The sequence below is a fragment of the Vidua chalybeata genome, chromosome 2, assembly GCF_026979565.1.
Source record: "Vidua chalybeata isolate OUT-0048 chromosome 2, bVidCha1 merged haplotype, whole genome shotgun sequence".
NCBI lineage: Eukaryota > Metazoa > Chordata > Aves > Passeriformes > Viduidae > Vidua > Vidua chalybeata.
The window spans coordinates 15,959,618-15,984,149 of NC_071531.1; the positions used below are offsets into that span (position 1 = coordinate 15,959,618).

At 45.6% G+C, this 24,532-nt stretch overlaps 1 protein-coding gene across 2 annotated transcripts in view; it reads right to left on the bottom strand.

The window, feature by feature from the left end:
* RAI2 (retinoic acid induced 2) overlaps positions 1–24,532 on the bottom strand; it is a 44,462-nt gene that overhangs the window by 3,070 nt on the left and 16,860 nt on the right. The window contains exons 1-2 of one of the 2 annotated variants that reach the window (XM_053936514.1): positions 5,028–5,124; positions 4,173–4,315 (exon numbers count right to left, since the gene is read on the bottom strand). The exons of the other annotated variant lie outside the window; for it this stretch is intronic. The gene's annotated coding sequence lies outside the window, so the exon portion shown is untranslated. Of the gene's footprint in view, positions 1–4,172; positions 4,316–5,027; positions 5,125–24,532 lie in introns of those variants that run through there. 2 annotated transcript variants of the gene reach the window in all.

A 24,532-nucleotide genomic window follows, 5' to 3' on the forward strand; every position in this document is an offset into this window, starting at 1 on the left:
GCCTGCCTTGCTTGGTGCTGCCCATGCCTCTCCCGAAGTGTGAAGAGAATCCTGCTGTAGTAATAATCACCATGGAAACTTGTCCAGTTTCAACTCTGTTACCATGGGAAAGCACCAGCACACCCCAAATGTACATTTTTCACCAGCACATAGCTGAATCCTGCTCTCTATGAGCAAATGATGTGATCACCACTGCCCAGGTACCCAGGCCCATGGGAGCAAGGCACTTCCCCATGTCCTGAAGGCACTCTGGTACTGGGATGACAGGGAGGGCAGCACCATCTGAAATTGAAATTGTCTGGGTGAAGGGTCCCAGCTTGGGGATGTGCCTGAGTTTAAGAGCATGTAAAGAACTCCTTGGCTCTGGTGCTTGCATAAATGGTTTGCTGGGACAGATGTTTTTTTAAGATCAACAAACGTGCAAAGAGGTCAAAGAAAAGGGGAAAAAAACACAAACCCACAAACAGAGGCTAAAAAAATGTCCAAGGCAAGGAAGTGGGAAACCTACTAAATCTCTCCTGAGACCTGTAAATCCTTGGATTTGGCTGTGAGATACTACAGTGAGCACAGGACTACCTACAGAAATGCCAGCAGTTGGTAGCAGAAACTGGTTGGGGGAAATGCTAATAATTTATCAGGCACATCTGAGTGCTTAAAAAGGATTTTAAAAGTAAACACATGAGTCATTTATTTCCCCCTCCTGCTGCTGGCTTAAGGAGAATAATTCTGGATTTTTCCCATCTCATGAAATGTTCTGCAGAAAAGATTCACAAATATAGAGCTGGGGATTTTGTTTGTTTGTTTGTTTGTTTCCTTTTTTCCAGCTTTGGCTGAGACAGGTTACAGGAGGGCAGAGATACCCAAGTGCTGAAAACAGGAGCAAAAATCAAATTTCTTATTCAGAAAGTAACAAGTATCAGTAAGAAAACCATTGGGCCAGTGTTGTTTTAGGAAAAAAAAAGAAAAATAATTGTTTATAAAAATAAAGACTATGAGGAGACAGCTCAGCAGATTAAGCTGAAAAAAATAGACATCATCATTTCTGTTAAGGAATTAAAAAGCCATTTTCTACTGCTCTTACATAATCTCTCCCTCCCTGTTTTTTCAAATGACCATTTTGGTCTCTGCAGTGCACACCAGCATCTTTGCTCCTCCAACTGCTGCAGCACAGCTGAGTGTTCTGCACATGACATTGCCTCTTCCCAATGTTTCTGTTTGCTTGAGAACTGCAGTGTTTTCATAGAGAATAGTGAATTCAGAGAGAATGATCTGGTGGGGACAGGAAATGACCCCCTGTTCCCCTGGCAAAACCATTAAACACTGAGAAACAGAAAAATTAAGATGAAAATTATGCTGTATAAGAGACTTAAGGGATTAGCATGCTGTAGGGACCCATGGAGAAAGAGACAGATCACCGCTGAAGATGAAAGTCTAAAACATAATAAAATTCCCCCATTGCTGCTTTAAAAGGCGACAGGGCTGGAGGCAGAGGAAATACCGAGATGAGAGGAAGAAGAGCTCATCTATCACCCTCAGAAACCATGGAGAAAAGCCTGTAAGCTTGGCTGGTTTTTTTCAAAGCACAATCAAATATTGTTTTCCACACTGAATCCTATATGTGCCTGGGATCTGTAAATATACATTGCTGGGAGCCAGGTCACTACCTCTGGGAGGGCCCCACTCTGTGAGGGGAAGGACACAAGAAAGGTGAGGTGCAGCCCTTGACCCAGGTTTATGGGTTTGGGGTGGGTTTTTTTCCCCCTCACCCTTCCTATGTAGAAGTGGACCTTTCTGCACTTCCAGTACACCTGCTTCTTGAGCATGTCATCACTGCAGAAAAAAAAATTACATATATAAAAAAATACATATACATACTTAAAAATATTTCCTGATCCTGCCCACAGCCTGCAGTTCAGAAGTAGCTGGCTGCCAGGTACAGTGGAGTCCAGCACAACTTGATCCTGCTCCCTGTAAAGCTATTTTTAGTTTCATTTGGGAGGGAATCCCAGGGCTGCTAAACATGTGTTAGACTGAAAATCTTTTATCAAGGTCAGTAAGCAGGCAGAGAGAAAAGGATCCAAGTCCCCAAACCTCAAATGAGGAAACTTTGAAGATCTGAGATCAAGAGACAGACTGAAGTTGTCCAAAGTTGTTTTGTAGTTCTTAGACTTCTTTTCTATATACTATGCACATAGTGTACACCATACAAAACCCTAAATCCTCATGGAAGTGACTGAAACAAAAGTAAATTTTCAGTATTGGTACTAACAGTGATAGCTATACTATACTTCTGTAATAAAAAATCAACCTGAAGCATGTGCTGGGGTTTGAGGGGTTTTTTGGGTCTTTTGAAATTGCTGCTTCACTACAAATAAATTATTCAGTTATCCAGTTTTTAAAATAAGTTTCATGTATCTAATATACATAAAAGAAGGTAATCTAGAGGAAGTGCCTTAAGTTTCCTCTGCCTATCATACCTCAGTCCTGGACAATCAATTTCACTTTCCCTACTTATCTATTTTATATTTAATTTGCTCTTTGTTTTAACCGAAAAGAAGCTTGGAACACTGAAACAAGCCCTACTGTAAATAACCCGAGCTTTCCCATCAGGGTGCTGATAAGAGCGAAGTTCATGGCACTATGCAATGATGTGTGTGACTGTACAGGAAGTGATATCTTAGCTATACACAAATGCTTAGGAAGGGTAGTGATAACTCCAGTTTATTTTTTTATCTCCTGCTGATGGCTGTGCAAGACTTTTCTCAGGGCTGCTGTGTGCCTTCCTGTGGGGCTGCAGCATAGCTCTCCCTGCGCTCTGCCTGCTGGTCTGTACCATGGCTTGTACCTCATGTCTACACAGAACTCAGATTATAATGTGCACACTATGGGAAAGGATTAGATGCTCCCTTTGTGGGATGCCTGGCTCAGTATCTCCTGGAAAAAATAGGGCTTCCCTTGAGTATAAACACAGTAACAAAGAGAAAATTAAAAATCTTGACTTAATGGAGCTGCTCGGGGACAAAATTATGGTTGGATATAATAGACTTCAGTGTTTTCCCAAAACTCGCTGCTTGATGTCACTGATCGAACCAACTACAAATCATCTTCCATGCTACAAATTTTGGTCTCTATAGTTCCAGCCATACACAAAGGCTTTACCATATTATTACTGCTGTTTTGTTGCTAGAATAGAAAAAATGTATTTGAATAAAGTGAGTTTCATATACCAAATACATGAACTATTACTACACAAATAACACACAGGTGGGCTCTCCCACATGTGGAATCCATAAATGATTTCAGCAGTGTTTGCCTCTCACATTTCCCTGTGATTCACCTATTCATTCAGGCACCTGGGACTGAGAATCCTGGCAATCCCATGTATGCTTTTAGGAGTGTAATCCTCGAGCACCAAAGGGCAAAGGAGTAATCAACTCACAGCTCGTAGTGAGCTTGCCTTTCCCCCCCACTGCTGCACCATTTGTGGTGCTGTTTTTGATACACCACACACATCAGTTGGGTGCAGAGGCACCATGAGGGCCAGTGGGAACTATCCCCCTTCTGCATGCAGATAGGCTGATAGTGAATGCCTCCAAGGTATGGGGCAGGCAGAGCAGAGGAGGCCCACAGGATATTTCTTAAGGCGAGCTGGCCTTCATCCTCTTGCCAGCTCACAGCTGGATGCTAAATACAGTCCCACTGCCTCTGAGAAAGGGGCTCAATGACCACTGCTTAGTCATCACAAAAAGGGAATCACTGGGCATGCACTTCTCTGTCTCCTCTAAGGGGCACCAGGGGAACATCCCAGTTTAGCTCTGCTCTCTTCTGCCTCAGTCCCTTGACTCAAACACCCAACAACTAACTCCCTGTTAGGATTTAGGAGGTACCATTTAAAATCAATTGAGGGCAAGGAAAGAAAGGCATTGGAAAGATGGGCAGGATTCACTCTGGCACCAGTCAGAGAGAGAAGGGAGGACTACGCCATGGTATCACTGCCAGTATGGAAGTTACACCCACAGCCTTTGCTGCCCATCCCTCTGCACATCTCCTGTTCACCATGCATGTATGCACTGCTTCATGGTACTTCTTATGGAAGTCCTATGGAAGCACCTATGGAAGCTACACTCTGGAGGATAAGCTGAATGCTGCCAAGGAGCAGTTAAAATAAGCACCTCATCAGAAAACTTCAAAAGATGCTAGAGAATACCGCTCCAATGGAAATCATGCAATAGGTTTACTTTCCACTGCTGCTTTTGTGGATCCTTTCAAGAAGCAAAGCTATTTGTGTCAAGGCTCCCATCCAAGCTATTAAGCCCTGGGGAAACAAGAGAGAAAGGAAATCATTACAGCAGTGCAAAATGGCACATTATAGATGGGACATGGACAATATGTATACCCTGCTTCAGCACACAGCATGATCATACTCAAATGCAGCAGCCTGACTAACTGATGGTACTTCGGTCTTTTAAATGGTTCTTTTGAATAAATACCATGGCCATCTGCCTATTGCACAGGCTAATCGCCTGCAAAGAGCATGTTAGAGTCATAGATTTGCTAACTATATTGTGTTGTCAACAATTTGCAGTTAGCAATCCATTCTGGGGAGAAGAGAACTCACTTTTTTCTCATTTAAAAACAAATCAGAGCAATTTAAAAAAAATCCTGTCATAGGCCTGAAATCAGTGCCTTCACTCCCAAGGGCAATATATACAAGACAGACAGTAAATGCTGTGGAAAGAATAGGACATTTTCCTCACAAATGTCATCCTGAACTGAATTTTTATACCCAAATTGAAAGCCTCACAAAATCCTCTAAATTTGCAGTGGAAACTGTGACATACCCTAAGCGTAAGGGAGATGTCACTTGCTGCTGTACTCCTGCATGCCTTTTCCCTTTTCTTTTACTCCATTCACAAACTATTTCACTAACTGGTTGTAACACTTAACTGATGGGCTCTGCTTCCAAAAGGATCACTGCTTACACAATATACACTATTACATGTAAGCCACAATAAAAACAGCGCTACCTTGAAATTATTTCAGATTGATCTTGCTATTCCCAAGTCTTCAATATTTGCCATATCTGCAGCATAGGCCTGTTCCTGGGGTCTCTGAACCATCATGCTTGCAGGAACCTTTCACCAACTTTCTGAAAATAAAACTTTAACAGTTGTAGTTTATTTTCTGTCATTGGTATTGTACACAAATGCCTGCACAGCATCAAGTTGCTTAGCTTCCAGTGAGCCAAACACACACTTTGAGGTGGAGACAGTGCATGGAAATCTGATGTATTAAATCTGACACATGAAGGACAAATATAAATTTGCCAGCCATAATTACTGCTGAGTCACATGTTAAGTGATGTCTCCTTCAACCCAGCTGGGGCTTCTGACTCCATGCAGCTTTTGTGCTCCCAATTTCTGTTCAAACTGGGAAGACAAGTTACTGTTTTTGTGACTGTAGAAGTACCTGTTTAAATCAGCTTTCCCCCTACACAGCTGGCTGTGTGCAGATGTCTCCCTCAAAGCATGAGGCAGTCCCTTGGGATGGGGACGTCAGCAGCTACAGCACTGTGTTGGGACAGATGTGTCAGTGCTCAGCCCTGAGCACCTACCATGTGAAGGTGCTGCCTGCACAGCCCTAGGGGACTGTCTTCTCACCAGCACCTTCCCAAATCCCAAACTTCCTCCAGCAGAGATGCTCTAGCCCATCATTTTTGTGGCTCATGGTCAACTTGGTGTCCACCAGGACACCCAGGTCCTTTCTTGCTGAGCTGCTTTCCAGGTGGGTGGCCCCTGGCATGTACTGATGCTTTTGCCCAGGTGCAGGGCTTTGCACTTCTCTGGGGCAAACTTCAGGAGGCTCCTGTGAGCACAGTTCTCCTGCCTGTTGATGTCCCTCTGGATGGCAGGACGACCCTCTGATGTATCAGCCACTCCTGCCAGTTTTGTGTAATCTGCAAACTTCTGCAGGTACACTGTGCCCATCATCCAGATCATTAATGAAGAGGCTGAGCAGGGTGGGACCCAGCACTGACCTCTGGAGTACACCCCTAGCCGCCCAACCCAACTGGACTTTCTGCTGCTGGGCCTGTTCCGCCAGTTTCCAATCCACTGCCTGCTCATCCAGCCCCGCATCAGCTGTGTGTCTGTGAGGATCTTGTGGGATACGGTGACAAAGGCCTTCCTCAGTATCAACTGCTCTACTCTCATCTACCAGGCTTTCTTCTCATACAGTAGGTCAGCTTCCCACAGGGAAGGAAAACTGACAGTGGACTGCAAGTCTAAGAATGTCTAAATTAAAACTATATGAGGGAAAAACTGAACTTACTCTAGGGGATCTGTCTTGCATCAGAGTTCCTGAGATTTACTATACCTTAACCTCCATGGCTTTCATGCATGCTGTGCACCCATGTATTACTTTTGTAGTAGGATCATAGGAAGAATGCAGATTCATGCTAGCAGTTTTAGCATCAAAAAGTGAAGTGCATGATTTTCCTATGGGAAAAAAATATTTTGAAGAATTTTTCTTGTCATTAAATATCCCATTTAACTGATTATTTAGTATCATTTTCAATCAAAACATAATATCCGCCAGCAAAGCAAAGAAAAATGAGCTGGTTTGAGTACACAGAGCTAAACAAAACAAACAAGAGAGCCCTTACTTTACAGTAAATTTTAAAACCCACACATTTTGTTTTCCCAGCAATCAATACACCAATGATAACAAGAGGAAAAGGATACCAATTAAACATAATTGCCAGCCCTGCTTCCCCCAAAATCTGAAACAAAAAGCACTCAGTGTCAGCCTAATAAAATATTTGTTCCTTTCCCATTCAACTGCTTTATTAAACAGCCCATAATGCATCTCAGTTATTACAAAGGATTTCCAAGTTTGATATCAATGAAATGACTTCAAAGCCTCATTGGTACCCCAGTGGAGGTTTGTTCACTGCTCTGAGACACTCAGCTCCCTATTTTATCCTGACTCTCTCCACGGATCCCAGGCATAGATATTTTTACCACATTCACTTGATCTTCTCCAGTATCAGATGAGCATCAGTGTGGCAAAGGCTGCCATTCACTGTTCATCTCTTCTTGCTGATGTGACTGTCTTGCTCCTGGTAAGAGGGATAGGGACCTCACCATGGATGTGTTAACAGGTCTTGGCCAACAGGTTAGTGAGTAAAGTTGAAAGTAAGTTCTTAAATTGCTATGCCACTTTTGCAGGCAGAACATCTGACTTTTCCCTGTTATACAAACATGGTTTTGACCCCTTTGTCTGTCTCCCAGCTAGCCACAGAAGTGAAGCTCACCAGACTAACCCCTCGAGGAGTAAACAAGTTTCACCAGCTCAAACCCAGTAAATGATGTGAGGTGCCACTAATACCACACCTGCCCTGAGAGACCCATCCCTTTAGACTCACTGCAAACCCTTTCTCATCCACTCCTTACAGCACACCAGTTCCAGTTAAAAACCACTTTTTCTTGGTGCAGACAGGGCTGGAATAGGGTTAACCTCAGCTTTATTATGAAGCCATGGGGTTAGAATACCAAATTCCAACACTTCTGTAACTCATCTTAAATCAACTGAAAGCCACATTTTCACACAGCCTCTCATTGTCCTTATATAGCCTGGCTTAAATAAATAAATAATGAGAAAAAAAGAAAAACCAAGTGAAAAACTGAACCTTCTAGCTCACAGATCTGTTCTGGTGACATATGAACGCTCTTGCCGAAGAACATAGGTAAGGACGTGCAGGTGATTACCCACACACGTGTGTGCCACCCAGCATGCCACCTTGGGCTGAAAGGGATAAACCCTTTCTGCTGCCCATGCTTTGCCCTTCCCCACTAGCATGAGTAACCAAATGCTCCATCAGCTTGCCACTTCAAAATCAATTTTATGCTCATAGTTTCAGATTTATTAGACTGACTCTCCTTCTCTCCCTCCCCATCACTTTTATAAGCCAAGCTCAACATTTCATCAGCTACACAATGGCACTAATCCTCAGCAGAAAGTATGCACACAGCAGATTTCAAGCACTCATGCACCACCCTATCTCGTAATGTATGGACGGAAAAAACTTTCAAGAAAAAAGGCCCCTTATTTTCATCCTTGCAAAACTTTTAACCACTGCAAGAATTTTGTTTATAAGAGACAGAAAAATATAAGACTCCTGTGACGTGATTAAAAAATGCAGCATTTTTTCTTTGAATCTCACATCATTTTACATGTGCTTTCCTCACAGCATTTGTACCAGGTGTTTCCTGGTTTGACTTTGAGGGGAAGAGAATTGACCTCTTCTCTCCACCATGCCATGATGCATGAGATGTCAGATGAATTCTGACTGAATTCGAAATAACACCAGCATGAGATGCAGCACGATGGCGCTGATAGATGTAACAAGCAAACTTCAGAATCTCTCAACAATGACCCGTTTTGTCCTCCTAGAAGCCTCTAGAAAGAAATGGGAAATATGCCTCTGACAGATGGATCTGACCACAAGTAGTATGCAAATAACAGAAAATACTGAAAATATATGTCATGTTGCATCTCAGTGCCACTGAGGCTACCACTGCTCAGTCAACCAGTCCAGGTTATCACAGAATCATAAAATATACTGAGCTCAAGAGGACCCATTAGGATCATTGAGTCCAGCTCCCAACCCTGCACAGAACACCCTAAGAGCCACTCCATGTGCTTGAGAGCATTGTCCAGATGCTTCTTCAACACACCCCGATAATCCCCTCCCTTGCCCGGCTGGCATTGCTGTGCCTGATGCCCCGCAAGACACAGCTGACCCTCCTGGCTGCCAGGGCACTGCTGGCTCATGTTCAACTTGGCATCGACCAGGGACCCCAGGGCCCTTTCTGTGGCACTGCTCTCCAGTGTCTCGTTCCCCAGTCTATGCACAGAGCCAGGGTTGCCCTGTTCTAGGGGCAGAATCTCGCACCTGCTCTTGTTAAACTTCATATGGTTGGTGATTGCCATCTCTCTTAGTTTGTTGAGGTCTCTCTGCAATTAGAGATTGCAGTAAATTGCATTCCTGTAGTGCTTAGAAATGTCCCACATGCACACACATACAAGCAAGCACTTCTCTCGTGCCTTTTTCCCTCATCCACTTGACTGTGAGGTCTCATGGACAGCAGTCACTTTGGCACATGATTAGCACAAAGCACAGACCTCAGCTTGGATTCCAGTTACCACTGCAATCACTCAAGAGGATGAGTGGACACACATCCAGGCACACCCTCACTAAGGCGGCACAGGCTGCCTTTCCTTTCAGAGTAGCTGCTGGACACTCCTTGTGGGTGCATTCCTCCACTGTGCCTTCCCCTCTCTCTTCATCATGTTCCTCTGCTGCCGGAGCACTTCTAGCCAGCCTAATGTTGTCTGAATTTTACTAATTTGATGCTTGATGAACAAAGATCTTCTAGCCAGTTCAACGTAGTCTTCTCCAGCTCCTTTGGTATCCAAGCTTGGACCGACACACTGCTCTCAATGCATGGAGGTGCATTGATATTATTCCAAACTGTGCCAAGGCTACAAAAAAAGTAATAATGTTCTTTGTCATCAGGGGTCCAAACTCAGACTATTCGGGGGAAAAGGGCTGTATTTCAGGAAATGCAGGCAGGGCAACCAGTGCTGTAAAAACAGCACTGCTATTGCAGTAAATAGCATTTTCCTGATTCTTTGAACAAGTCAACATGAACATATTTTGCAGATGCTTATTGCAAGAGGAAACAAGGCCAGTCTTGCCCATACTTTTCCATCAAACCTTTGGAGAGAACATACATCATGATGAGTGCACTATACCAAATTTTATCATCTCCCCTACCTTAATGATGGCTGCATGGTTCCAGAAGAGAAGCACACTGCCATAGGATATAGAGCCCCTGACATATTTACTGTAGCATTTTTCAACAGTAATTTCTACTGCAATGTGTGCTATTACGTGTTCAGAAAAACTTAGGGAAACTGCAGGATGCATAACGACAATTACATCTTTCCCAGATGAGACGACTACATTAATGGATCGGCATCATCCATCACCATAGATCCTAAGTCCTCTGGGAAATGTCACCATCTCACTCCAATAAATCTGACTGGGAGATTTCATATTTGGCTGTTCAGCTCAGCCTGAGGAAGCAATCTAGCAATGCAGTCCACAGCATGACTGTGGCTCAGCTCTCCTGGTGAGGTGATGTTACTCTATGGCAATGAAGCTCTGGATGTAGGGGGTCCTGCACTCCAGCATGTAAGGGCACACAGGGCTGCAGCCTGGCATTAATTCCTCACACAGTCAGTTCTTCAAAGAACTGAGTTTTGGTATACATGGATTGTAGGCAGTGGAGGAAGAAAGTTGATTGCGTAGCTTCATTCCTTTACCACCAACAACAAAGAAAATGAAATAAAAAATAAAGAAGAATAAAACTAACAGTGAAAAAACCCCAAACAGACCTGCCAGCAGGCTGGTGCAGTTCTGAAGTAATTTCTTTTTTTTGCTGTCAATCTCCTTGATTCTTCAGGCCACTTCAGCAGACAGAGCAGACTGTCTGCCATGAAAATGTAAGGTGATGCTCTATTAGGGAGGGACATGGTACTCACAGGCTCTCCCTTTAGGAAAGTCAAACAAATAACACACAAATAAAAACCTCCATGGCTGTACCATGTCCCACCTTATCCTTGTAATAACAGGAGGACAGGGCCTGAGGCTGCTTCCCCTTGTCTCCTGCACTAATGCAAATACAGCCACAGTGTAAGAGCAGGCTGGGGGGAAGATCATCCCCACAGAAGCCCTTTTGAGAAGCAGCTCGGAGCAAAGGGGTCTGAGGGCACTTTTGTCTGTCATGTTTTGTGTATATTCTGTTTCAGGCAATGGTACATTTTCCTAATACATTTTTCATGTAGCTGGAGCTAAGAGTTTTCTTGTACTGTATGGAGTGGGGAATGCCACAGCATTGCCACTCCCAATGGCTTTACCATTTTGAGTCCTCTTTTTCCCGAGGCACCAGCTTTTCCCACTGACTCCACCCCACACTGGATCAATGTCACAGGTGATGCGCGTCATCCTTCTTCCTCAGCCTGGGTGTACAATGAGGTGGTGCCAATGCCAATGCCTATTCCCACTAGGATCCACCTGTGTCTGTTCAACCCTCCCTGTCCCCAACTGCCAGACCTTAAGCAACCTGTCCCCAGGGTGAGTGACCCCCTCCCCTGTCTCAGTGTGGGTGCACAGGGTATGGCAAAGGGAACAGGGATGGACACTGCGGGCTTGAGCTACTGCAGCTCCTGCAGCTCCAAGTACCTGACAGAAGCACAACAGAGCCTGGGAGATTAGCAAACAAGAAGGAAGTAGTTTAAATTATATAGTAACTTTAGGGAATAAAAACTGTCTATAGCCTGTGTAAGTTGTGAGAAATGGAGGAGCACATGCTCCTCTTGCCTCAGGCAAATGCTTATGTTGGTAGCAAGCTTGGCTATGAATATGACACCCTTGCAGATAGAAACAACAAGAGCACCTAAGACGTACAAAATATTCGGTATTTTCTTGGTGGGGTGTTAAAGAAAACAACTATGTTCATTGAAGAGTCTGCTTTTGGCAAAGGGGGTGGGCAGATACCACCTTCAAAAGCTCTCCCTCATCCCTTTCAGTGGGACAGTCAGCATCTGGTCTCTGCACCTGCCCCATGCTCAAGGGGTGAAGCTTTGCTGACCAGAAGGGTTCTGCACCTTTCAGATCTTCTGCATGGAAGACGTTGTTCTGTTCCACACTACCCCAAGAAACTCTATGGCTCCAGCTGGGCTGTTCTATCTAGGCACCCCACATGCAGGGATAGGTGGTCTTTGAGCTACCGAAGCAGTGTGTGCCAGGCCACTGCACTCCCAGGGGCTGCCGCTGGCCTGCCTTTGCCCAGGATGGTGGCTGAGGGAAACCAGAGGCGTCTGCAATATGAGATGCACAGCAGGAACAAGCTGCACCACTACAGGGCTTGAAAAAGAAGCCCTGAGAGCCAAGGCAGCAACCAAGAAAAACCTCTGTTTTTACTGCTTGTCAGTGGACATGCTCACGTGCCAAACTGTTGGTCGACCTGGGTAAACATCTGGGCAGCACAAACCAAACCAGAGGAGACAGCTGTCCCCTGGTGAGCACAAACCCTTTACAACCTCAGCTGAATCCTCCCTGAAGAGGTGTCATGGTCCATAGTTCAAGAAGCCAGGCAGACAGCTGCTGGCCATGGCTGCACTGGGGAGGGTGGCCACCAGGGCACGTATAGTGACCATAAATTCTGTCAAGATGTGTTCCATAACAAGAAGGCACCAGAGCTGCCCGGAACTCAGCATCCACAGTTCTTCCCATGGGGAGGACAGGTCAGGCTGCAACAACCAACTTGTATTTCCATGGCTGGCTGATGCAACTGGAAGGGCCATCTTTCCCAGAATACACACTTTGTGTGTGTTCTGAGAAAGAACAGGTTAACTCCAGTCATCTCGAGGGATGGCAGCCCTTGGATGGACCTCACTGGTGAGGTCAGTGCCAGCACCCACCGCTTTACATGGAATGCAGCCATGGTGAATGCATCCCAGTGCACACTCATCTTGCCACCCCCAGGCATCTTCCATGTCCAGTGGAAAGGCTCCTCCAGAATGCTGCAAAAGCATGAAGAATCAATAAAATACATTGACTTTTTATCTGACAATAGCAATTTTACAGCTCAGTGCTAACCAGAGTAAGCAGAAGAGCATACTGCTACCAAAAATAAATTAAAGGAGAGGTGTGGGTCTTTGAAGATCCCAAAACACGCAGTTCAATTAACACCCGTAAACCCTGCACAGTCCTTACAGTGATTAAGGACAATTCAGCCCCTGCTCTGGGTGAAGGTCTCTCCAGGACCCAGCTGCGAGCACATGTTTGGGTTTAGCTGTCTAAACAGACACTGAGGGATTAGGTCTCTGTGCATCTTCAACGCTAATTAAAGGTTATTTATTATCCAATTTTTCCCGATAGTGTATATTTCTTCTTTGTGTAAACACAACCGACGCCAATGTCTAAAAAAACCCACAAAACCAAAAGTGGTGGAAAGGTCTGCCAAGTTATGGGGTGCGAGGACACCCCACAGGCTGCCGCACTGGTGCCTGGCTCTCCCGATCCAGCAGCCACAGGCACGGGTGCTTGCCACCACAAAGAGCTGAGTCTCAATACTCCTGAGTTCCATCAACTCCTTCCATGCTGTTCATTGGGCAGTAGTTACCAGGAGAAGTTCTGGTCACATTTGCTCCTGGAGCAACAGTGTTTACATTCAATCAGATCTGAACAAGGTAGCTGGAGCACACTCCAACAGCAGCGTAAAGTTGGTACCAGAGCATCCTGGACAGCATTTGTCACACACTGACACATAAAACGTGCATCTGGAACAAGGGGCAGCATCCCCTTATTTAATCAAACAATTTTTAGGACCCTAGAAAGGGCTTACTCATATAACCTTTGGCAACATCCTTGATACAGCCAGTGAAGTACAGCTGTCTTCTCCAGACCTTGGCTTTGTGTGGCTGGTGGGCACCGGGTGGGTTTGGCTGGAGTTAAGCCCAGACTTTACATCAAAAAGCCACTGAAGCTGCAGACTCAGGCACTGAGGAAAACAGAAATGCAACCTTATCCTGGTTGCCTATATGGTCCTGACAGTGTGGCTGCATCATGATATATTCTTAAACACAGTTATCTGCTCTCTTTTTAAAAGGCTTTGTTACGATGCAAAGGGCCATCTGCAAATGGAAAAAACCAATTTTTTTTCATAGGCCTCTTTGTGACTTTTCAGTTTCTGACTCCAAACTAAGCAACACTTATTTCACACAGATTTGTACATGTAATATGAAAAATTTAAACTGGTCTATGAATCTGCTGTTAAAGATATAATGCTACTTGTTACCCTTGTAAATGTATAGAACTATTTTAGTCTTTCTCTTGCTGCGTCTTACAAAGGCAACACACTGTATTTTCAGTAGTTGCATTTTTAAATGTGTTTATCTGGGTCACTGGTACTTACAGCATAAGAAGATTTAGTGAAGCCAGTTTAGAATCAGCCTAGTGCAAAGGAAAAAAATCTTTAATTAAAACTGAAAGAATTATATTGTTTGGAGGGTAAAGATCTCAACATTATCAAATTAAAGTCTTTGGACTGATTCAAGAATAAAATAGACCCATAGGCAATTTAATTCAAAAGGCACTTAGGCTTTCTGGGACTTCTGGACTCATCACAAATTATTTCGTGTAACTGGCAATTTCAGGTAGAGAAAAGAAAACCCAGAGCATTACAACATAAGGATTTTCTTTAATTGTATGACATAAAATCAAGAATAATGAAGTGATTCCTGATTGTGGTGGTGTGTCTGGCTCACTTGGAGCACTGCTGGTGTGTGTGCCAGCTCGCCCTGAGAGGCCACACTTCTATCTGCACAGTGGCCTTCACAGAAGATGGGAGAGAAGACAACCTGTTTTGATGGCATTGCTCCCAGATCCTCCCACTAAGACAAATAATCTGCAAAGAGAGAAAGCAGGGAGGAACGTTCACAAGCCAGAAGTGGCACCAAGCTCTGTGCATTTCCAATGGTCCTAGCTTTCCACTATCTTGGAAAACACCCTAAGGAAGATGTTGGTCAGGATAGGCAAAGCTGCCACTCACATAGGAAATGAAGTGGGAGGCTGAATGGCCTGAATAGCTGAGCACATCTGTGTGATGCAAGGCAACATCCCTCAGCATCACACTGCCCATCAGTGACAGGGAAGTGACTCAGAAGACAAGAGCACTTCAAAGGTTCATGGAATACTGGTTTATTTTAGCTGAAGCCTGTCTGCCACAGAACAGGGAGGACCACAAGCAGAAAGCATCCGCTCCACATCCTGTAGCTGCTGCTGGAGTGGTTCATCCTGCAGGAACAAAAGCCTTCCCCCTCTTTTCCATTTCTTCTGGTCAAGGGAGGAGGGCAGGCTGGGAGATAACCACCCCTGCTGCTGCTGAACCGCAGCCAGAGGACCCCTGACACTGCACCAGAATGGGATGAGAAGTTCAGCACCTGCCCCAACCTGCCCCATGGTCTCCACGAAAGAAAGCTGAACAACCACCCATCCATCAGTAGGGTACTGGTGTGACAGAAACATTAGGTTACAGCAGCTGCATCACTCTGATCCTCAGTTAATTATTCCCCATATCCAAACAACAGCAACACAGGGAAGAAAGGAACAATCATGTAGTCAGCAGTTTGATCCTGTTATCAACAGGATGCTAACAGAGGGAAATAACTAAGTATAAAACATTTCTTGTGCCAGAAGAAGTTAGGAAGGGTGATGGATTGTCTTCAGATTATTGAAGGCAAAAAAAAGGAAAGACATTTCTCAAAACCCCCAAGTTTTTATTTACTTTGTTTCAATCAGGGCCAATTTTTACCAGGTTTTTGGGTATTGATTTTTGTTTGGTTTTTTTCAGTTCCTTCAATCTATTCCTTGTTGACAGACAACACACCAGTTATTCACTGGATATGGTGATCTACAGCTTCCGTTTTTGGGGTTCCATGTGACTGCAAGAGGGTAATTTCTGGCACTTCAAGTCCTGCTGCAGCAGAAGTCATTTCACAGTCAGCAGGGCCAGCTACAGATCAAGACTCCAAAGGAGTAAAAAGCTTAGCATCTAGCCCCCTAGTAAGAGAGGATTTATTTTATCATATTGTTTTTTAGAGATTTATCACTTCCTTTACCTTCCTCCACACGCACAGTGAAGAAAATCTGTTTTAAACATGTGACAGGCATGATTTCCATTAGAGGGGCAATTTAGGGGATAAATGAAGAAAAAAGGGAGCTATTATTGACCCAGAGACAATCATTGTGCTGATGAGTGAGCACTAGCATCTGAATGTAAGTGTTTTTCAGCCTATTTAACAGATCAGGTTGACACACCATTCTCCAGATGATCTCAGATCACTGGAACTCCTTTCCTTAAAAATAGGGCTATAAGAAGTAATTAAATGTTGTCTTTGGGTTTGTGCAAGTGGGCATAACCACTTTATCCACAAGTGCCTTGGACATCAGCTGCTGGTCCTTATGGAAAAACACATTTGCCTCTAACATCAGGTCCTGCAGGTTGTGAAGCCCTACATTCAGCTCGGTGGAATTCTGGTGCAACAGCATCAGAGAGCTGTATTGAATCAACCCTAGAGATGAAGATACCTTTGAAAGTAGGTCAGACACCAATCCTGTGGAGACCAGAGCATGCCCCAAAAACGTGAAGCAGGGAGCAAAAAGAGAAGGAAGGATGCAGAGTTCTGACATCTGTATCACAGAACTGTGGGGACCTCTGAGTTGTCTCCAGATCAAAGGACCACTTGATAGCAGTCACCAAACGCCTTTTAGCAGAACAACACCACTCATCTCAAACTTCACTCATCCTCCCAGGAAAGGCCACTATGCTGACATAGTGGCCTTCATGATTTATTCCTAGGACTAGCTGCAATGGAAGGAAGTGGTAGCACATGGAAATGTGGCATCAGCAGAGAGTTTGGGGAATGCAAGTCTGGGGATGCATATGGTGCTGCTGTGAAAAGTGGAGATGGTGCAGCATACAAGACAGAATTCTGGGTATTAAAAAACTGACCAAACAGAAAACCCAAACGAACAACCCCCCTCCTGCCCCCCCCAGACAAAAATATGTAGGGAAGATGAAGAGGTGAATGGAAGAAGAAAACCTAGAGCTGCTGACCCAAGGGAAAAGATGAATGAAGCTGCAGAGAACACTAGAAGTAGAGGTGGTGGAAAATTGAATTTGTTAGGGAAGATACAGAAAGCAGGGACAAATAAAGAGCTGCTGTGCAGTGCCCTTATCTTGCAGAAATTAGACTCCTTGAGGGATGTCTACTGTGTTTCTAAAAGAGTTGGATGAAAAATCCTTCTGAACACAATGGAGGAACTCATCTATTTTCATAATTTTGAAAGCTGGAGAATAGGCTTGTCTTGATCATACCAGATCATGTAATCATGTGTACTTGGGCAGACCATGCTCTCTTACAGGCCTCCAAGGGCTTTCCACAATCCAGGTGTGAAGGTCTGATTTGGATTGAATGCTCAAACGAAGTGACTGGCAAGCAGTGGAGTCCCAGGGTATCTCCACAGTGCTGCAAAACTGTTCTCAGCTAAAATTGCAGGAGCTGCATTTGTACGGAATGAAAATATATTGAGAACAATGTTTAGGGCTCTTAAAAAATATTTTACTTTCTGCCTGCAGTCAATCCTATACACATATCCCCCGGCAGTTTGCTTTCTAGAAGGAAAGAATATTACACTGAAGCCATTCCTAAGCAATAGTATTTCTTGTGATGACCAAAAATCAACTTTAAATTTATGTTGTCTCTTACTAAGCCATCAAGAAATTTTTTGCCTTAAAGCCACAGATTCCTGTAGTCTGCTTGGACCCACTTTGTGCTTCAAATTCTCAAATAGCCACAATAATGAAGACTGTTACAAAATGTGTGTTATGCTGCAGCCAGTAAACATCACAAAGAGCATCCTGAAATTTACGACACAACACTGTAAGATTTTACAGACAGCCTTCAACCTGAGAAATAAAGTAACAGGGAATAGAGCCTGAAAAACAAACAAAGTATATTCCCAAGTCAAAGCACAAAAGAACATGAAAGACCCAAAGAAGAGTCAATACAGATTTTCAATTTCATAATTTTGATTTAATAAAATTCTTTGGATAGTGTTGCTGGCTCAATACAAGCATAGAAATTGTAATGGGAAATACTGTACTGTGATTCATGGACTGAAAACTTGTCTGATTTCATTATGCCGGTAAATGTAACACTGCAGACACCCTCTCTTGGAAAGCTATTTCTAAACTGCTACATCAATATTAAGATAATTAGAATTGATATTTACCTTTATAGGAACAGCATGTATCTATATGTCCACATGGGCACATACACACACACAAACTTGTATTTTTAACATTTCTCCATTTTTTGGATCACAGGAATACATGCTACAGGAACTGCTGATTTATCCCAAACCAACCCATGCAGTTGCAAGGTGCCAAATCCAGGACATTTTTACTGGTTGTACCCTTTTCTCCCACTACAAGTAATTCAAACAGAAGTACCCAGCAGAAGTTCAGTTGAATCATTTGTTATCCCAGACTTTGGAAGGTGTAACTTCACCTTCAGTTTACAATGACATAATTGATGGATAAATCACTGAAGCCCTAAGATACGCAGTATCTATTAACACTTATGTTAATTCTATTTATATTTTTCAGCTGGAACAGAGCATGGTAAATAGTTTTAAACTAAACTTCGCCTTTCACTCATGGTTTTGCAACAGAAGTACAAAGCAGTGCATTAAGGCGGATTTCAGGCGGCAGAGCCCACATGCCCTTGTTGACAATATCTGTGGGACAGGAGGCTGACAAGAAAGCAAAGGATGTGAGACAGCACCAGTGAAGGAACGAGAGGCAGAAGTGAGGAAGCAATGTGGCCAGAGAGGGACAAGGATGTCCCTCTACAAAGTGGAGCCTAGCGTCCCCACTGATCCCTGCCTTGAATGCCTTGTGCTACACGTTTCTCCTGGCTGTCCCCAGAGTGGTGCCTCAGCAGCACATTCTCCACAGCTGGCTCACACAGCCCACAGCTCACACAGCCCACAACTCACACTGCCCATGGCTCACACAGCCCACGGCTCACACAGCCCATGGCTCACATGGCCCATGGCTCACACAGCCCACAGCTCACACAGCCCATGGCTCACACTGCCCACACCTCACACTGCCCACGGCTCACATTGCCCACAGCTCACACTGCCCACGGCTCACAGTGCCCACAGCTCACACAGCTCACAGCTCACACTGCCCACGGCTCACACAGCCCATGGCTCACACAGCCCACAGCTCACACTGCCCACAGCTCACACAGCCCACAGCTCACACAGCCCACGGCTCACACTGCCCACAGCTCACACAGCCCATGGCTCACACAGCCCATGGCTCACACTGCCCACAGCTCACACTGCCCACAGCTCACACTGCCCACAGCTCACACAGCCCACGGCTCACACTGCCCACAGCTCACACAGCCCACGGCTCACACTGCCCACAGCTCACACTGCCCACAGCTCACACAGCTCACAGCTCACACTGCCCACAGCTCACACAGCTCACAGCTCACACAGCCCACGGCTCACACAGCCCATGGCTCACACAGCCCATGGCTCACACTGCCCACAGCTCACACTGCCCACAGCTCACACAGCCCACGGCTCACACGGCCCATGGCTCACATGGCCCATGGCTCACACAGCCCACAGCTCACACAGCCCATGGCTCACACAGCCCACAGCTCACACAGCCCACAGCTCACACAGCCCACAGCTCACACAGCCCATGGCTCACACAGCCCACAGCTCACACAGCCCACAGCTCACACTGCCCACAGCTCACACAGCCCATGGCTCACACTGCCCACGGCTCACACAGCCCATGGCTCACACTGCCCACGGCTCACACAGCCCATGGCTCACACAGCCCATGGCTCACACTGCCCACAGCTCACACAGCCCACAGCTCACACTGCCCACAGCTCACACAGCCCACGGCTCACACTGCCCACAGCTCACACAGCCCACGGCTCACACTGCCCACAGCTCACACAGCCCACAGCTCACACTGCCCACAGCTCACACAGCCCACAGCTCACACAGCCCATGGCTCACACAGCCCACGGCTCACACAGCCCACAGCTCACACAGCCCATGGCTCACACAGCCCACGGCTCACATGGCCCATGGCTCACATGGCCCACTGGCCAAGGCTCACACAGCCCACACCCCCAGCCCTCAGGGCAGCAACCTTCAGAGGAGGCATCTGAAAAGGGACTCCAGAGGGAGAGCAAAACAGGGATGGCAGCTGAAGCTCCAAGGACACCGATCTGTCCTCTCCAGCAACTGGGAGAGTGAGGGCACGTCCAGCCTTCATAAATAAACCAGGCCACATCCCCATTTCTGCTCACCATTGCAAGAGCCCAGAGGGTGATCCTTTGCCTTGTTCCCCTCGATCACTGTCACAAGGAACAACTACTGGCACTTATCAGCAGAGACATCTCTGAGAAGGAGTGACTTCAGGACACAGTGTCCTTCCCCGGTCCCTTGAACCCTTGAGACAATTTACAATGCTGTCACTCGTACATATTCCCTCCTCATCTACACAGTTCTTGTATCTAAATTTAACATTTTGCTTTCTAAACAAAAGTCCATAAGAGTTCTCACAAGACCTTGATGATAAGCCCTTTTATTGATATTCCAGTTCACTTTTCAAAATATTTGCAGATTATAGGATAAATGATGTTTGCTTTTATCCCCATTTCAGGAGATAATGGTTGGGTAACTTACGATATCCAGATGAAAATTTATTGGTTAGTCCTGGGGAAAGCAAATCCTTCCCAAAATTAGCCTTTGACCCAGTTAGTCTTTCATAAACAAGCAATGATTTAAAAAATCCTCATCAGATAAGATGTTTGCAGCCCTAGCATCAAGTTGCATAAATGTTAGAAGGTGTAAGCATAACAAAGCTACATCAGCCATAATTTACAGCCCCAAGACTGAGGACGAAAACTATGGAAAACTTCCCTAATGAAATGTCAAAGCCAACTAACTTCACTACAGCTAATCCACAAATCTTGATGACAGCGCAGATTACCCAGCCTGGTAAACTGACAAGTGCCCAAGGAAGCTCATCTCCCAGGGATTACACCTCCATTTCTGTTTGCCTTCTTCTGAGTTATGTGGAAGAGCCCCAGAGGAAACAAGTTTCAGCTCATCTATTTCCTTCTGAGGGCTTTCAGTACACAACCCAGTCTTAAAGCATCAAGCAGCAACAGTACATATACACACACAGAGACAAGAGTCCCAAATATTGACATTACTGTGCAATAGGCCAGTCACCCGCAGATGCCAGGCAGAAAGCTGCTGACAGATGCTGCAGCATAAACCTCCTAAGAACCTTCAGGTTTGGCAACAAAATCCTGTGTTCCTTATTCACGCTGCCCTGATGCTTGGATCTAAATAACGCCCAATATGAGAGATTTATTTTTTTCTCACACTGGCTATCTATAGAAAATCCTTTTTTGTAAGTCTCTGTTGTGCAGCTTCTGAATGTCAGGCCTTGCAAATCAAAACATTTTATTGTAATTTCATATTGTTTACTTTTGCGAGGCAGGATCTTGGCAAAGACGAGTGTTTCCTCCAGGGACAAGGAGGATGGGGCTGGGAGGAGGGGAGGACAGACGGATGGAAGGAAGCATTTTAATGCAGACTTCCTCACTGTCTGCTTTAATAGGGACCTGGCTGAAATACAAAGGAAGAGGTAAGTAAGAAGACCTTGACTACAAATGTAGAGATGCCAGAGAATGGGTGTGAGAATGTCCCAGGACCAGCCTACACAGGCAGTGACAGCAGATCAGGGAAGCAGTGCAGCACCAGGGAAACACTGCCAGCCCCAGCCCACCCACCACTCCCCCTCAGCAGGGCTGGGGGGATCCTGGGGTCCCCATGGCAGACACAGTCCAAAGGGCTGTGGCCAAGAACAAGCAGGGAAGGACAACCTTACCCAGGCTGCTCCCACTGTGCTCCCACACATCCCAGCAAAGCCAGTGTGACCCCTCTATCCACAGATACTCCTGGCTCCTTGCCCAGACCCTCCTTCTCCCTACACAGCCCCAAACTGTGGGCAGGTTTCCCTCCAGGAAAGATAGCACCACCCAAGTACGTATTTCTCCATGAAGATCCTCCCACTATTCCAGGATGGAGAAGAGGAGGAGGCTCCTTACACTCTTGTGTCCAGGAACACTGGAAAGCACCAGTGATTCCACCAGAGACATCTATGTTTCGCTGTGTGTTTCCAGGGAGATTTGACACACAACATTCAAAGGTTTGGGTAAGCAATATTTAAGTCGATAAGAGCTGATTTAAGTGTTTTACATTCGGGGAACAAGGCATTTGAAACACATCACATTATATGTGAGACTCCTGCTGAAATGATGGTCCTCCAAGAGACCTGCAGGAGATGTGGATGGTGCCAGGGCAGCAGTATAGTTGAAAGCAGTTTTATTGACTTTGTGCTGTCCCTAGCTGTCCAACTGAGAGACCTGGACCATCTCATCGTCTTTAATCCTGGATTCTTTGGGACAAAATCTCAGGACACATGGAAGGAGCATGATCCCTTCAAGTCATGACTCACCCTGTCCCCAGGACCACCCGTTGTTACAGGCAGACTGGCAGACACAGGCGACAGCTCCCTGCTCCCGCTGGGTGCCTGGCAAGCCTCAGCAGAGTGGAACTGCTAGCTCTCTTCTTGGCATAACAAATCTCCCTGTCCTTCGGCATCGCCTCTCTCTTCTTCTGAAGCTTTGTTTTGGTAGAAAGCAGTTCACAAAGACCTTTACACAGACTCACCCAACGACAACTGCTTTACTACGTAAAATGATTCACTGGTGTTTAAAAATCCCACAAACAGGAGCCCTCACTGACTTTATGACCGACTTCCCACGAAGGCACTGAGGCCAGCAATGGCTAATGCTCCATCTGGCATCGACTCCCTGTGAATATCTCTCAGCAATAACAACTGATATCAGAGCTCGGAGCCTACACATCATCCTCCTGTTTGTACATAAATTCCCTTTAAAAGGATTTCAGCATCCTCACACTGCTTCTTCCCAAGCGTTCACGCTCTTAAAGCCAAGTCAGCCAGACAGAATGGTGCCACGCAACTACAAACAATGCAGGACAATTTTTTATTACAATACATGGCACGATTCTTTCTAAAAGCACTGCCAGTAATATGCAGTGTGTAAAAATACACATTCATCATAAAGAGGTTAGATACTAATTCCTGCAGCTTAATTTCTTCTTGAGGGCACCAGCCCATTTTTCAATTAAGGCAGGATAACATTATTAATCATAAAAAATTGCTGATGTGTAAAATTATTTCCTTTCTGGCTAGCATTGGCTAAGAGACATCAGACAGGCTTCTCTGAATTAGTCTAACTTTGTGGCAGTATGGAAGCTGTATCATCCTTTTTGGTGAGGATTCATGCTGCTCCCAGCCTCAGCCATGGGGAAAGGCGTGTCCCTCGGGGAACATGCAGACCGACTTCTCCATTGCATCAGGTGCAGGCCGGTGGCAAGGAGCCTATGGATACAGATTCTCATGGAAGATACAACATTGCCAACTGTGAGGCACAACAGCTGGCATGAACGGGCACCTCTATGCCAAGAGGGTGCTTCAATGGTCTCTGTTGCCTGAGCATTTCCAGGACACCATGTTTCAACACCCCCTGAATAGAAAGAGGTTTCTGCCCACTCCCTCGATTTTCTCTGCTGTATTTGGCATTATGAGACTCTCTGGTGTAGTCATCAGTGCTTTCTATTTAATGTTTTTTCTCCTTTCCTCTGCTGCTAAATTGGTTTGCCTAATTCTGACCAAAATAACTGCACATGTTGCCTTCAGATGGGGCCACCAAAAGCAGAATGAAGAGAATTTAAGAAACAATCCAAACTCTATAAGATAGTAACCTATGAATAACAAAACCTCTCCTTGCCACGTAGTCAGCAAGGGAGACTGCTGGACTGTGACTTGGCAGGATCCAAGAAGATGCTGCAGAGGTGTGGGCATGCCAGCATCCTGCAGAAGGACAGCAGCTCCCTGCAAAGGCACACCCTGGTACCTGGCCCCTCACTCTGCCAAACTGAGGGCCTCTCAGATCAGCCCTACTGTGACTGCTCCACTCCACCAAGGCCAGATTATTTCAGGCTGACAGGAGGGGACAGGCACATGCCCTGGTCTTGCTCCTGTAGCAGCCAACCATGACCTCTAGGAGCCCTCCACAGGACACAGAAGCACCCGAGTGAGGAGCAGGGCTGTCTAGGCCCCTCCGTGCTGGGGCCAGGAAATGAACCTCAGCAGGTTTGCTCAGGATGATGGAGCTGGAATGAGAGAGCCTGGTTCCTGGCTCCACAAGTGCTTGCCATGTACTTTGGTGGCACAGATCCAGACGAAACGCCTTCTTTCCAGTCATGTGTCCAACCCTTTTGCCATCTATGGGCAGTTTCCCTTCCACACATCACAAAGTCATATATCCCCTAACTTCTGTTGAGACTTTGCATCCCCCTGCTCACAGGACCTCCCAGGAGCAGCTCATGACAGTAATCTCCTTGGCAGCTCAACCCTTTGCCCATTGCCTGGAGAACTTATGGAAACACTCCCAACTTGTGTGCCCCTGCCATTCATCTCTTCCCTCCCCGTCTTGTTTCTCCCCTGTTCTGGAAACTGCACCCTCTGTATTTTTTTTTTCCCTATAGAGATCAATCTTCTCCCAGCAGCAGAATTCTCCTCCTGTTTTTCCCACACATGATCAACTCCATAATACTGTGCCAGTTATCTGTAGCCTTACGTCTTTAGTTTTCTGACATCACCAAATAGTTTCTTATCTGCATCTG